Source organism: Sus scrofa, chromosome 13 (assembly GCF_054392235.1).
Source record: "Sus scrofa isolate SSC_HxYL_T2T_F1_AM1 chromosome 13, Sscrofa_HxYL_maternal_Yorkshire_Landrace_v2.0, whole genome shotgun sequence".
Taxonomy (NCBI): domain Eukaryota; kingdom Metazoa; phylum Chordata; class Mammalia; order Artiodactyla; family Suidae; genus Sus; species Sus scrofa.
The window spans coordinates 156,724,815-156,738,849 of NC_139395.1; the positions used below are offsets into that span (position 1 = coordinate 156,724,815).

The window sequence follows — 14,035 nt, forward strand, 5'->3', positions numbered from 1 at the left end:
GATGCAGACTATTGCCTTTGGAATGGATAAGCAGTGAGATCCTGCTGTGTAGCACTGGGAACTATATCCTGATAATGGGAGAAAAAAAAGAATGTGTACATGTATGTGTCACTGAGTCACCATACTGTACAGTGGAAAATTGACAGAACACTGTAAACCAGCTATAATGAAAAAATAATAATTATATATATTACAAAAAAAATTGTCCTTTGAGAAAGTCAATAAAATCAAAGAGGAAAAAAGTTCTAGCAAGACTGATAAATAATATAAAAGGAAAGGTGTTCCAATAACGAGAGAGATGACACTTCTATAGATCACTTAGATATTGAAAAGATAATTATAGAGTAGTACAGATAATATACAGTAGGCCCTCTGTATCCATGTATCCAACTAACTGCAGAATGAAAATATTTTTTTAAAGTTCTAGAAAGTTCTTAAAAGAAAAACTTGAATTTGCAGAATGTTAAAACAATTTACATAGCCTGTGCATTGTATTTAGAACTATTCACACAGCAATTACATTGTATTAGGTATTGTAATTAATCTAGATATGCTTTAGGGTATACAGAACAATAAGAATAGGTTATATGCAAATACTACACAACTTTATATAAGTGACTTGAGTATCCATGGATTTTTGTATCCATGAAGTTTCCTGGAGCCAATAGCTGAATGGTACCAAAGGATGACTATATGTCAATAAAGTCAACAATTCAGACTGGACAAAATTTTTAGAAGATACAAACTACTAGAGATCACAAAGGAGTTAAGATTTAAGCAGAATACCCCTATATTTATTAAAGTCATTTAATTTGTAATTAAAACCTTTTCAAAATGGAAAAGTTCTTCAAAGGTGAATTCTACTAAGCATTTAAGAAAAACATAAAACTAATGGTGTACGAGCTCATCTAAAAAATAGCAGAGAGAAAATATCTCACTTAGTTTGTGAAACTAGCATTACCCTGATATTAAAACCAGTCAAAAGCAGTATAGGTAAACAAAACTGTAGACAAACTTTCCTCATGTGGAAAGTAGCACAAATTCCTGACAAGGTTTTAGCAAAAAAAAAATACATAAAATAAATACTATATTATGATCAAATGGGATTTATTGAAAGAATGCAAAGTTGACTCAACATTAGAAAATCAGTCAAAAAATTTATAACATTAAAAAAGTATATGATTATCTCGGTGATCTAAGTAAGTATTTGAAAAAATAAAAACAACATTTATTCATTATAAAAACACTCATCAAACTGGTCACAAAATGACTGTGGTGAAAAGACTATAGAAAACAATGAGCTATCGATGTACTTAATGTGAAACACTGTGTTTTTGTGCTTTCCTTATAAAATGGGGAGAAAAGGAGAAAAAAATTTGTTTTTCTATTTGACATTGCAGTGGAGGTTCTAGTCAGAACAGTGAGTCAAAAAAAGGAAATAACTGTTGTCCATATTAGAAAGGAAGGAATAAAACAATATTTTATTTGCATATGACATGTTCATCATGTATAAAATCCTAAATAATATATTTAGAAAAAGGTACTAGTAATAAGTGACTTTAACAAGATAATATTTTGCAAAGTGAATATGCAAAAATCAATTATGTTTCTCTATGCTAGTAATAAATAGTTGAAATTGAAATTTAAAAAAATACACAAGCTTCAAAAACATAAAATAGTTAAGGGTGAATTTTTAAAACTACATTGAAAACTGTAAAACATTTTTACTCTAAGTTAAAGAAGACTAAATAAATGGAAGTATACACAGTGTTTACTCATCAGAAGACTCAGTGTTGTTCAGATATCATTTCTTTCTCAATTGATTTGTATTTTTAGGGAATCATTATAAAAAACAGCAGATTTTAATACTTTTATTGAGGTATTTATCATATTGTAAAATTCATCCAATTAAAGTTTACAATTCTAAGTTTTAATATCTTCACAGAGTGGTACAACTCTCACTAACATAAATTTTAGAGCATGTCTATAACTACAGACAGAAACTATCTACTAGCAGTATTCTAACTGTATTCATAGATTGTTCATGTTGTGTCATCATCAGTGTTTGAGTCATCTTGTACTATCTTCAGAGTATAATTTTTTTCTAATAAAATTTCTATCTTTGTTCATCGTCTCTTTTATCATTGATGAGAATCCTTGTCATATCTTTAATTATTTAGACATGCTTCTTCTAGTTTTTTGAATGAACTTTTGCTAGCTGATTTAAAGCTATGTCTAGTAAGTTTAACATCTGGATCCTCTCAGGAATATTTTCTATTCACTGAATTTATTCCTGTGTATGGACAGTTCCTTAACATTTCTTGTAAGTTTTTTGTTAAAAAATGAATATTTAGGAAAATATAATATGATAACTCTGGGAATTTCTCTCTCCCTCTCTCTTGTTGCTATTCATTTGTTTAGTGACTTTTCTGAACTAATTCTACTAATTCTGTATTCTTAATGATTCCTCTTAAATCCCTGCTTCATTAACTTACTGGCCAGCTAATGATTGATCAGGCATATTTTTAAATGCCTTGAAACAATAAATCTTTCATTATTTATAAAGGGTCTCTGTATATGGGTTAAGACATGCCTTCAGTTCACAGGCTGTTCAAAACCCTGCCTTATCCTTCATTTCCTGTTTCTGTAGTATTTCGATTTCAGCTACATCTGAGAAATTGAGGTGTTCACAAGTCTTTTGTGGGCATGTGCATAGGCTTGAACATGCATGCAGACTTTTTCAGCTACAGAAATATGTTAGAGACTTCCAGAGTTTCCTATGGTCATTTTGCTCCTCAAATATCACTTTTAACTTCTTATTAGGGTCATATTTGCCTCAATAGTATTGCAGACCTAAGAGGCTTCAATTATAAACAATTTTCATTAATTTTTTCCAACAAAGGCCATGGATATAGAGATTTTATAATGCAATGAGATCTCAGGTTAAATTATGACAGTGCATTATAAATTAAACTTTTCTAGTTATGTCAAAGTGATATGTCTAACAGTAAAAATAAAATGGAAAGGGATTTTCTGAAGAACTGAAATCCTTATCTGCTCTTTCTCATTGTTCTAAGACTCCTAGTTTTTATGATATTAGTTGGTTTCAAGACTACCATGGAGTCTTTAAATTAGATTAATAATGGATATCTTTGGAGAGGGGGTGGGAATAGGCCAAGCATAAAATTGAAAAGCACTGCTTTTGTTTCCAAGGGATAGCAGTTTTCTTTTGTTTTATTTTATCAAACACTCCTCTCATTGTCACAAACCTATTAATGATTTCCAGCCCTGATAAAATTGATTTTGACCTTTTTTTTCTAGAATTTTCACTGATTCTATGGAGAAAGAGTCACAGAGGTCCTCAATGTAACTTTTAGGAAGCCTTATCTTCACATCCACATTTTTAAAATATGAACTGAAAAATTGATTCTAAACTTCACTGGGAAATGGAAAAGACATTGAACAGCCCAGAAAACTTGAGGAAAAACAGTAAAACTGGAGTACTAAGAATTTTTTAATGTAAAACTTATAACAAAGGAATAGTGATGGAGGCTGTGTGGTACTGGTATCAAAGCAGACAAATTGATTAATAAAACAGGATGGAGAGTTAAGAAAGAAACATACATATACGGACAACTGACTTTTGACAAAGCTGTAAAACCAGGTTAGTGGAGAAAGGATAGTATTTTTGTTGTTGTTGTTGTTGTCTTTTTTGTCTTTTTTTGTCTTTTCAGGGCCGCATCCTCGGTATATGGAGGTTCCAAGGCTAGTGGTCAAATCAGAGCTACAGCTGCTGGCCTATGCCAGAGCCACAGCAACACCAGATCTGAGCTGCGTCTGCGACCTACAGCACAGCTCACGGCAACGCTGGATCCTTAACCCACTGAGCGAGGCCAGGGATCAAACCCGCAACCTTATGTTTCCTAGTTGGATTCGTTTCTGCTGCACCACGATGGGAACTCCAGGATAGTATTTTTAACATTGGTTGTTTGTATGCAAAAACAGAAACCAAAAAGATCTTTGATGCATACCTCACCCCATATTTAAAAAGGTAACACAGAAAATATCTTGAACCTAAATGTAAAGTCTAAAACTAGAAAATTAAGAAAATATATAGGAAAACATTTTTGTTTATGTTTAGGGAAAGATTTCTTAGCTATGACATCAAAAGTATAATCTGTAAAAGAATAGAATGGAAAATTGAACTTTGTAAAATTAAAAATTTTATTGTTGAAGCATACTCTTAAAATAACGAAAAGATAAGCCACAGTGTGGAATAAAATACTTGTAATTATATAATTATAGAGTATTATATCCAGAATATATAAAGAACACTCAAAACTAAGTGACAGGATAAATAAAAACACCTCAGTAAAAAATGTTATTCAAACTGATATTTCATTATTAGATAAATGATAGTTTAAAGTATAATGCAATAGCACTACATGATTATAATAGCTAAAATCAAAAAGACCAACTGTATCATTCATTGGCAAGTATTTGAAGAAACTAAAACTTCCATACACAGCTGGTCAGAATATAGGAGAGAACAACCACTTTGGAAAATAGTTTGGCAGGGTTTTTTTAATTATTATTATTATTCTTTCAATAGTTATTTCCCCAATACATTTTTTTCTACTGTACAGCATCGTGACCCAGTTATATATGTACACATTCTATTTTCACACATTATCATGCTTTTTTTTTTTAAGTATATATCTATCACATGGTCTAGCCATTTCCCTTCAGTTATTTACCCAAGAGAAATGACAGAATTTGTCCCTAAATAGACTTGGAGGTGAATAGCCATAGCAGTTTCATTAACAGTAGCCTCAAACTGGAAATAATTAAATTTCTATCAGCAGATGAATTGATATAACATAATAGGATTCAGAAATAGAAAGAAAGGAAATATTGATACATGACACAAAAGGGATGGCTCTCAGAACACTTACATTTAATGGAAGAAGGTAGATAAAAAAAATTATATATTATATGGTCCTATGATTTTTACATTCTAGAAAATACAAGGTAATCTATATTGATGGAAAACAGATCAATGCTTTTATAGGACAGTGTGGGGGGAAAGTGGGTGAAACAGATAGGAAGAGGATAAATTACAAAGGACGTGAGAAAAAATTTGAGAGTGATGTATAGTTTCATTATCTTAACTATGGTGATGGCTTCATCAGGGTACATAAGTCAAAATGTCAATTTGAACATGAAATATGGGCAACTTGTTATATGCCAAATATATTCCAATAAAGTTGTTAAAAATAACTTCAGCCATTTTGATAAATGAAGTATGTATTTTTTAGGTTAGTGGTAAAACAATATCCCTTGATTTAAAGAAAGTATACAGTATCATTAGTCATCATGGAAATGTAATTTAAAACCAGTTATAGAAAGACAACTCCTAAATTCCTGGAATTGCAGCATTTCGATGTCCATAGAAACACTCCCCCTGGTAAAACTGGGGGAAGATTATGGTGAAAACATGACTGATGAAATAGTTTTTTTAAAAAAATTAAAGTCTCTGGAAATTGTCCTAAGGGCACAGAACAAATGAAATAATATTTTTTCAAGAAAATCTACTAAATATCAGTAAGAATAGTAAAAGTTGGTGGCATTGAAACCACAAGTACTCCCATTCATCCACACTCAATCCCCTGCCTTGAATTAACATTGTGAGAATTCCAGTCTGAGCAGGCTTGGCCAAGAAGTCTGAGCTCCCTCTTTCCCAAGCTCCCAGTCATGATATCTCTCCAGGAAGGGCAGGCTATTAGTATGTCTCATCTTCACTAGCTTGATTTTGCAGAAAGTAAATCATAGATGAAAGTAACCTAGAAAGCAGTCATGTGATTCCTTTTTCTCCTAGGTCCGCATTTACTGGGCAGAGATTGTACCTCAGAATACTGGATGATATATAGACCTTGCCTGACCTTGCTTCTAAGGTGGAGTTTCCAGGCAAAAGAGGCAAGCCAGGAAGGCCAGAGCCTGTAACTTTCTCTCAGCACTGTTTTTGTAAAACAGAAATGTCACTCTGAAAGAAATGAGCCACTTTTTCTACCCAGCTCTGGAGCTTTGGCTCAGAGATTTTTCACAGGGGTCAGGGAAGGCCATTCATAAGAACAGAGAGCTCTGAAGTTCCCCCCAAAGGAAATATCTTTATGTGGAACAAAGTGGATATTTAACCTTAAGGATGCTCTCGAAAACAATGGAGGTTGTTATAGTAAACAATTTAGAGGGAACTGGTAAATTCTTGAGAAGCACAACTAAACCATAGTGCCACTAGTTTACCAAAGAGAACCATGTAGGGAAATACCTAGGAGCATCCTTCCTAGCATTATTATAAATATCAAAGAATCATGTAAAAATTATCCCTGAAAAGGGACACAAATTTACTTAGCTAAGTTTGTGGGATATTTTGTGCCCCAGGGAACTATTACAAAAAAAAAAAAATCAGCTGGAAAGTATTAGAAACAAACCTGGGTGTAATACCTGCAGACAGTTTAATCAAGAGATCATGGAGATCAGTCAAAAAGCTCCCTGTTATCTCATGCTGATTGTATATTAATTCAAGGCTCCTCTCTTTGAAGAGTGATATAAGAGGCCTTGCAGTGCAGGAGAAGTAGACTTAAGGCCAACTTAAATCCAAATAAGTAAACAAAAATCAAAGAACCACAACAAACCATGGGAATTTGCTGTATCCAGAACTTCTATATTATCTAAAATGTTCAGTTTTCAATAATAAATAATAAGATATGTAAATAAACAGGGAAATGTGATAGCAGAAAAATAAAAGCAGGCAATAGAAACTTCTGATGAAAGGGACCAAATACTGGACTTAACAGACAAAAAATTTAAAGCAGCCATTATAAATCTGTTTAAAGAACTAAAGGAAATTGTGTTTAAAGAAGTAAAACACTTGGGGTTAGTAGATGCAAACTATTACATTTAGAATGGATAAGCACAGAGTTGCCATCATGGCTCAGGAGAAATGAATCTGACTAGCATCCATGAGGACACAGGTTTGATCCCTGGCCTTGCTCAGTGGGTTAAGGATCCAGTGTTTCCATGAGCTGTGGTGCAGGTCACGAACACAGTGTGGATCCTGCATTGCTGTGGTGTAGGCTGGCAGCTGCAGCTGCAGTTCCAATTTGACCCCTAGCCTGGGAATCTCCATATGCTGCAGGTGTGGCCCTAAAAAGGCAAAAGACAAAAAAAAAAAAAAAATGGATAAGCAATGAGGTCCTATTGTATAGCACAGGGAACTATGTCCAATCTCTTGGTATAGAAAATGATGAAAGATAATATAAGAAAATGAATGTGTGTATATATATATATATATATATATATATATATATATATATATGTATGTATATTACTGGGTAACTTTGCTGTATAGCAGAGATTGGAACAACCTTGTAAACCAACTATACTTTTTAAAATATTAAAGAAAGTAGTAAAAGAGTATATGATGACAGTGTTTTATTAAATAGAGAATATCAAAAAAAGAAAAAACTTATTAAAAAATTATAAATGAAAATTCCAGAGTTGGAATATGCAAAAATGGAAACAAATAGTTGACCAAAGAGGATCAACAGTAGATTTAAATGGCACAAGAAAGAGTAGGGGAAATTGAAGATAGATCAATAGAGATTATATAAGGAACTGAGAGATAAAAGAATGGACAAAAACTACCAGAGCCCCAGAAAATGTGAGAAACCATTAAGCACATGAACACATGTGCAACAAGAAAACCAGTAGAGGAGAAATAGAAAAAAGCAGGAAAATATTTGAAGAATTGACATCTGGAAACTTTTTGAACTTTATGATAAATACTAATTTATATATGAGGAGGTTTGTTGAACTCCAAGTAGGACATAGACAAAGAAGATCCCCATGGAGATACTTTATAATAAGAATATTGAAAGACAAATACAAATTTTTTTTGTCTTTTGTCCTTTTAGGGCCACACATGAGGCATATGGAGGTTCCCAGGCTAGGGGTCCAATCAGAGCTGTAGCTGCTGGACTATGCCAGAGCCACAGCAATGCCAAATCTGAGCTGTGTCTGCAACCTACACCACAGCTCACAGCAATGCCAGATCCTTAACCCACTGAGTGAGGCCAGGGATTGAACCTGCAACCTCATGGATCCTAGTTGGATTCGTTTCCCCTGTGCCATGATGGGAACTCCCAAATACAAAATTTTGAAAGAAACAACTTGATGTATAAAAGGGAACTCTAATAAGATTAACAGATTTCTTAACTGAAATGATGGAGAAGAGAGTGTGTTAATATACTCAAAATACTGAAAGTGAAAAAAAATGATAAAAAAAGAAACAATCAACTGAGAATCTGTCTTTCAAAAAATAAAGGTGAAATTAAAACTTTCTCAAATAAAAATAAAACAGAATTTGTTTGCAGTAGATCCATCTTGTATGAAATATCAAAAATAGTTCTTCAGGCTAAAGCAAGTGACCCCAGAATTTAATTTAAATCTACATAAAAAAACAAAGAAAATTAATAAATATAATTTATATAATTATATGACAGTATAAATACAGTTTTTTTCCTTTCATTCATTAATTCATTAAAACAATTTTATAATATACATAATTTATAAATAATTAATATATAATAATACATATGTATATATATGTGTGTTTGTGTGTGTGTGTGTGTGTGTGTGTATAATAACAGCACATAGGGTAGGATTAAAGCTGTATTTGAGAGAGGAAATGACACCAGATGATAACTTGAATCCATAGGGACAAATTAAGGGAACCAGAAATGTTAAATTTAAAGATTACTCTAATAGAGTATAAATAAATATTTTCTTTTCTTTTTTCTTCCACCTTCTTTAAAAAGTATAAAAGTACATAAAATCATTATAACCATGGATGGTTGTGTTAGTAGCATATGGTGATATAGCTAAAATGAAGAAGGAACATAGTTCTGTAGAATTATTATTTTTACTTCAATAAACTGTAGAAGTTTGGAAAGTTTCTAAGTAAATTTCTAAGTTTGTATTTAAAGTTTAGTAGAAGGACTTGAGTTATCACAAATTCTATATTGATAAATGTACATCCTCAATTAGCTATTATTAAAGGAATTACATAAGAGAGGCAGAAATATATATCAGTTCTCTCTGATGGGAGGGCTTCATAATTATAATCCCTTAGAAGGTGAATCAGAGTCTGAAGATAAATAGATATGCCATATTTCTTTATTTTTTTCCCTCTTTGGTAGTTTTTGTTGTTGTTGTTCTGCCAATTGACTGAAAGAGGATGAACATAAAGACAGTGTTCTCCACTGGGAGCAAAACTGGAAGAACATTTACTCTGAGATACACTGAAACAGGGATGGTTTATAGCAAATTGCGGAAGGTGCTTTTGATACAGAGTCAAATAGGTAAGCAAATAGGTTCTTGTATTTCCATTCGAAGGTAAATATATGACTCCTTTAAGGAGGAAGGATGAGTTTTAAGTTAATGTGTAGGAAATAATTTCTAAAATATATACAATATACTATTTCTTTAAATATGTTTTGTTTTTATTGTGGTAAGAACACTTAACATGAGATCTCCCTTCCTGACAAATTTTAAATGAACACTGCACTATAATTATCTATATCTATATCCATATCTATCTGTCTATATATATGTATAAAACTGTTAGCTATATTGTTGGCACAATGTTGTATAGCAGATCTTTAGATCTTAACCCATTAAACAGCAAATTCTCATTTATTGGCTTGCTTTGAAATATTTCTTTGAAGTTTTTGTCTGTTTTAAGGTTAGTTAAACATCATTTAATTTTTATTGTTTTTAGAGAGGAAGCTATATTTGAACCTTAAAATTATTGGCAATCTATGACCATATATACTTTAATATGTATGTACTTTCTGAAGAGAAACTTTGTTCTCAGAGAAAATCATGCAATACAGACATGCTGCTACCTGGTAACAGGTAAGGATTTAGAAAGTGAAATTACCACGTTGACTCTGAAATTATGAAACATGCATCATCAATATCATGCTTTCCTTTTCTTGAGCTTCATGGTAAGTTACCATTTTTTTTATTTGCACCTGGAATTTCATTTTGGTTTTTAATAAATTTTCTTTCAAATTCAGCTTCCAATATCATAGATTTTCTTGCTTGTAACATGTGGACTTTTTGTATCTGAGGTAGCGATCCAATCGAAGTGAGAGTGAATGAACCACACCAGAATGGTGACAATAGAAAGGAGTAAAAGAATTGGTGGGAAGTTTGACCTTTACTTTTACAGGATAGTCTTGTGACTCTCTTCCTTATTATTATAGAGTTTCACTCTGGGAATTTATAATTTTCTTGCTATTCATTGATAATTTTAAATCTAATATTTATTTTAAAAAATATAAAGAAATAAAATGTCTTTGAATTAGATTTGTTCAGTATCACTAAGTGTTAGAGACTAATATTTCCTTTAGACAGTACCCATTTTAAAACTAATAATTTCAGTCTTAGAAATACAGAGGCATAGGGTTTTAAGGAGTTTTCTAGTTGCATTGGCTCAGGTGCTTGGATTTGTGTCATTAATATCTTATTTCCAGCCTATGAATTGATTGACAAAAATGTTTGTAAGTGAATAAAATCTACAGATAAAGAGTAACCATTGCAAATCTGATTTACCCACCTGGAAATAATTCAATTTTAAATTACAATTTTTTTCTCTATCTTTGCATCATGGGGCATTAAAGCTGGTATACTTCTCCCATTCTTGGCAAACAAGAGGGTATCTTTTTCAGGTGATCTAAGTATACATTTCACTCATGTCCTTGGAGTAGCAATGGCACAATAATATTGCAACATGGTATTATGCAAAGAGGCTTGAGTTTGGGGTTAAATGTTCTCTCAAAAGAAGATGAGTATAGGTTACAAAATAGCTGGAATTGGCCCTTGCTCTGTTACTTGTGAAATACAGGTTTGAACAAGTTACTTAGCATTTTAAGCATATTTATTCATCTATTAATTGGTGAAAATAAGGTTATTTGGGGAATAAATGAGATGAATGCCTATGAAAAGGTAATCATATGTGTTTAACAAAAGCTTGCTTATACTATATTCCTTTAAAAAAAGTGTGTATATCTTGTTAGCATTATTACCTTGATAAATTACAGTAACATGTCAGATTATCAATTTGCTTATGTACAAAATTAAGGTAGTATTATTAAACCATTCTGAGAAGTTTTAATTAAACAACGTTTTTGAGCATATTTGATAAATAAAAAACAAACAGCTGCTGTATAGTGCTGGGAACTATATCTAGTCACTTATGATGGAGCATGATGGAGAATACTGTGAGAAAAAGAATGTATATATGTATGTGTGACAGGGTCACTTTGCTATACAATAGAAAATTGACAGAACACTGTAAACCAACTACAATGGAAAAAATAAAAAACATTTTAAAAAGGAAAAACAGCTATGTTACCTCTTGATGTGCCTTGATGCAGTGTCTCATTTGGAAAAGTGATGATAATAATAACTGAATTTTATTAAGCACTTTTTCATGTTCTTTGTACCATTACAAATACTTTATATACTTTAATTCATGTAATCCTTGCACAAACCTATACATGTGTTGAATTTGAAATGTATTGACCTATAATATTTATATTATTCTCTTCCCAATTTTACATATTAGGGAAACTGAGTCACAGAAATATCATAAACTATTAGGGGTATGAGCCAGCAGTTTATATGGGAGGATATATTTAAGCTGAGGTATTCCATTTAGTTATAGGATTATCTCCTTCTGATAAGGTGGGAGGAAAAGTTAACTTCAACTTTAAAGAGTGGGAAAATGAGGAAGTCAAAATGTACAATGTAAATAAAAATCATAGAAAATAATTACCAAATCATAATGAGAGAGAAGAAAAGACTAAACCAGAGTATTTGTTTTGTGCTTATTTTCCTCCCAATTTTTATAGCAGGTAAAAATAATGAAATATACCACTCTCTTGCCATCTAGATGAAAAGACAAGATGAAAACATGAGATAATTGGAGACAATATAAAATCACATATTTAAATACCAGATGTAACTTCATGTGTGTGATGGGGGAGATTGAGACGGGTTAAATATTTTCCCTCATTCTTTTTTCTTTATTTTTTATAAATTTCATTTGTAAAGATCTAAAAGGAACATTGCTGTTGTATGAAAAGCTCTAAGAAAATATTTAAAACACAGTTACTAAAGAAAGTGAAGGTACTGGTAATTGGAGGAGAGAGTCAAGGTGACTAGTGTTTCCTCAGACATCCCAAGTTTTATCCCAGTGTCGGAATGCTCTGAACTGCAGAACAAAGAAAGCTGTAACAATAAAGAAATGGAATATTTTAATGTAATACTTAAGGCCAAAATAATAATAATGGGCCTCTTTCTCTAAAGATTGTTTGAAAAAAGATGAAAGAAGGGAACAATCAAATCTTCCTCCTCTTTCCCTGACCCCATGTCATTTTTTAAAATTCGTACTTTAGACACCAATTCAAATGCAAGCCAGTTCAGTCCCTGGGCACATCAGTGTGAGATCTTCAATGTGAGATCTACATACCATCATCATCACAGTCATCTAGAGTGCTTGTTAAAAACATAGATTCATTCTTCCAGATGGCCAACAGATACATGAAAATGTGCTCAACATCATTAATCATCAATAAAATGCAAATAAAAACCAAAAGGAGAGATCACATTGCACCTGTTAGAATAGCTATCATCAAAAAACAAAAGTGCTCACTTCAGCAGCACATATACTAAGAGTTGGAATGATACAGAGAAGATTAGCCTGGCTCTTGGGCAAGGATGACATGCAAATTCATGAAGCATTCCATATTTTTATGATCTAGCAATCCCACTCCTGGGCATATATCCAGGCAAAACTTTCATTGAAAAAGAATCATGGTAGTTCCCACTGTGGCACCGTGGAAATGAATCCCACTAGTATCTGTGAGGATGTGGGTTTAATCCCTGGCCTTGCTCAGTGGGTTGAAGATCTGGTGTTGTCGCAAGCTGTGGAATAAATTGCAGACATGACTTGGATCCCATGTTGCTGTGGCTGTAGCATAGGCCAGTGGCTACAGCTCTGATTCAACCCCTAGACTGGGAATATCCATATGCTGGGCATAGCCATAAAAAAGCAAAAAAAAAAAAAAAAAAAAAAAAGTAAACAAGAAAAAAAGAAAAAGAATCATGAACCTGTATGCATTGCAGCCCTATTCATGATAGCCAAGACATGGAAACAACCTAAATGTCCATCAACAGATGAGTGGGTTAAGAAGATGTAGTACATATATACAATGGAATACTACTCAGCAAGAAAAAGTACAAAATAATGCCATTTGCAGCAACATGGATGGAACTAGAGACTGCCATACTGAGTGAAGTAAGGCAGAAAGAGAAAGACACCATATGATATTACTTATATGTGAAGTCTAAAATATATCACAAATGTTCTATTTATAAAACAGAAATAGGTCATGGACACGGAGGACAGAATTGTGTTTGCCAAGGGGAAGGGGGAGGGAGTGGAATGGATTGGGAGTTTGGGGTTGGAGTGGACAAGCAATGAGATCCTGCTGTATAGCACAGGGTTATATATCCAGTCACTTGTAATATGAGAAAAAGAATGTGTGCATATATATGTATGTGTGTATATGTATTTATATGTATAGAACTGGGTCACTTGGTATACAGCAGAAATTGACAGGACATTGTAAATCAACTATAAAAAATAAAAAAATTAAAAAGTGATAATAAATGTTGGCAAGGATGTGGGAAAGAGGAACTCTTGTGAACTGTTGGTGGGAATGTAAATTGGTACAGCCATTGTGGGAAACAGAATGGAAGTTTCTCAAAAATTTTAAAGTAGAACTGTCATATGATTCAGCAATCCCATTTCTGGGAATGTATCCAAAGGAATTGAAAACAGGATCTTGAAGAGATGTCTGTACTCTGATGTTCTTTGCAGCATTATTCTTAAAAGCCAAGATAT

At 32.6% G+C, this 14,035-nt stretch overlaps 1 non-coding gene across 1 annotated transcript; it reads left to right on the forward strand.

Moving 5' to 3' along the window:
• The first annotated feature begins 12,773 nt into the window (after positions 1–12,773).
• On the forward strand, positions 12,774–12,881 carry LOC146397723 (U6 spliceosomal RNA). The gene has a single exon (XR_014825440.1). It is a non-coding gene; the product is annotated as a U6 spliceosomal RNA (small nuclear RNA).
• Positions 12,882–14,035: the final 1,154 nt, after the last annotated feature.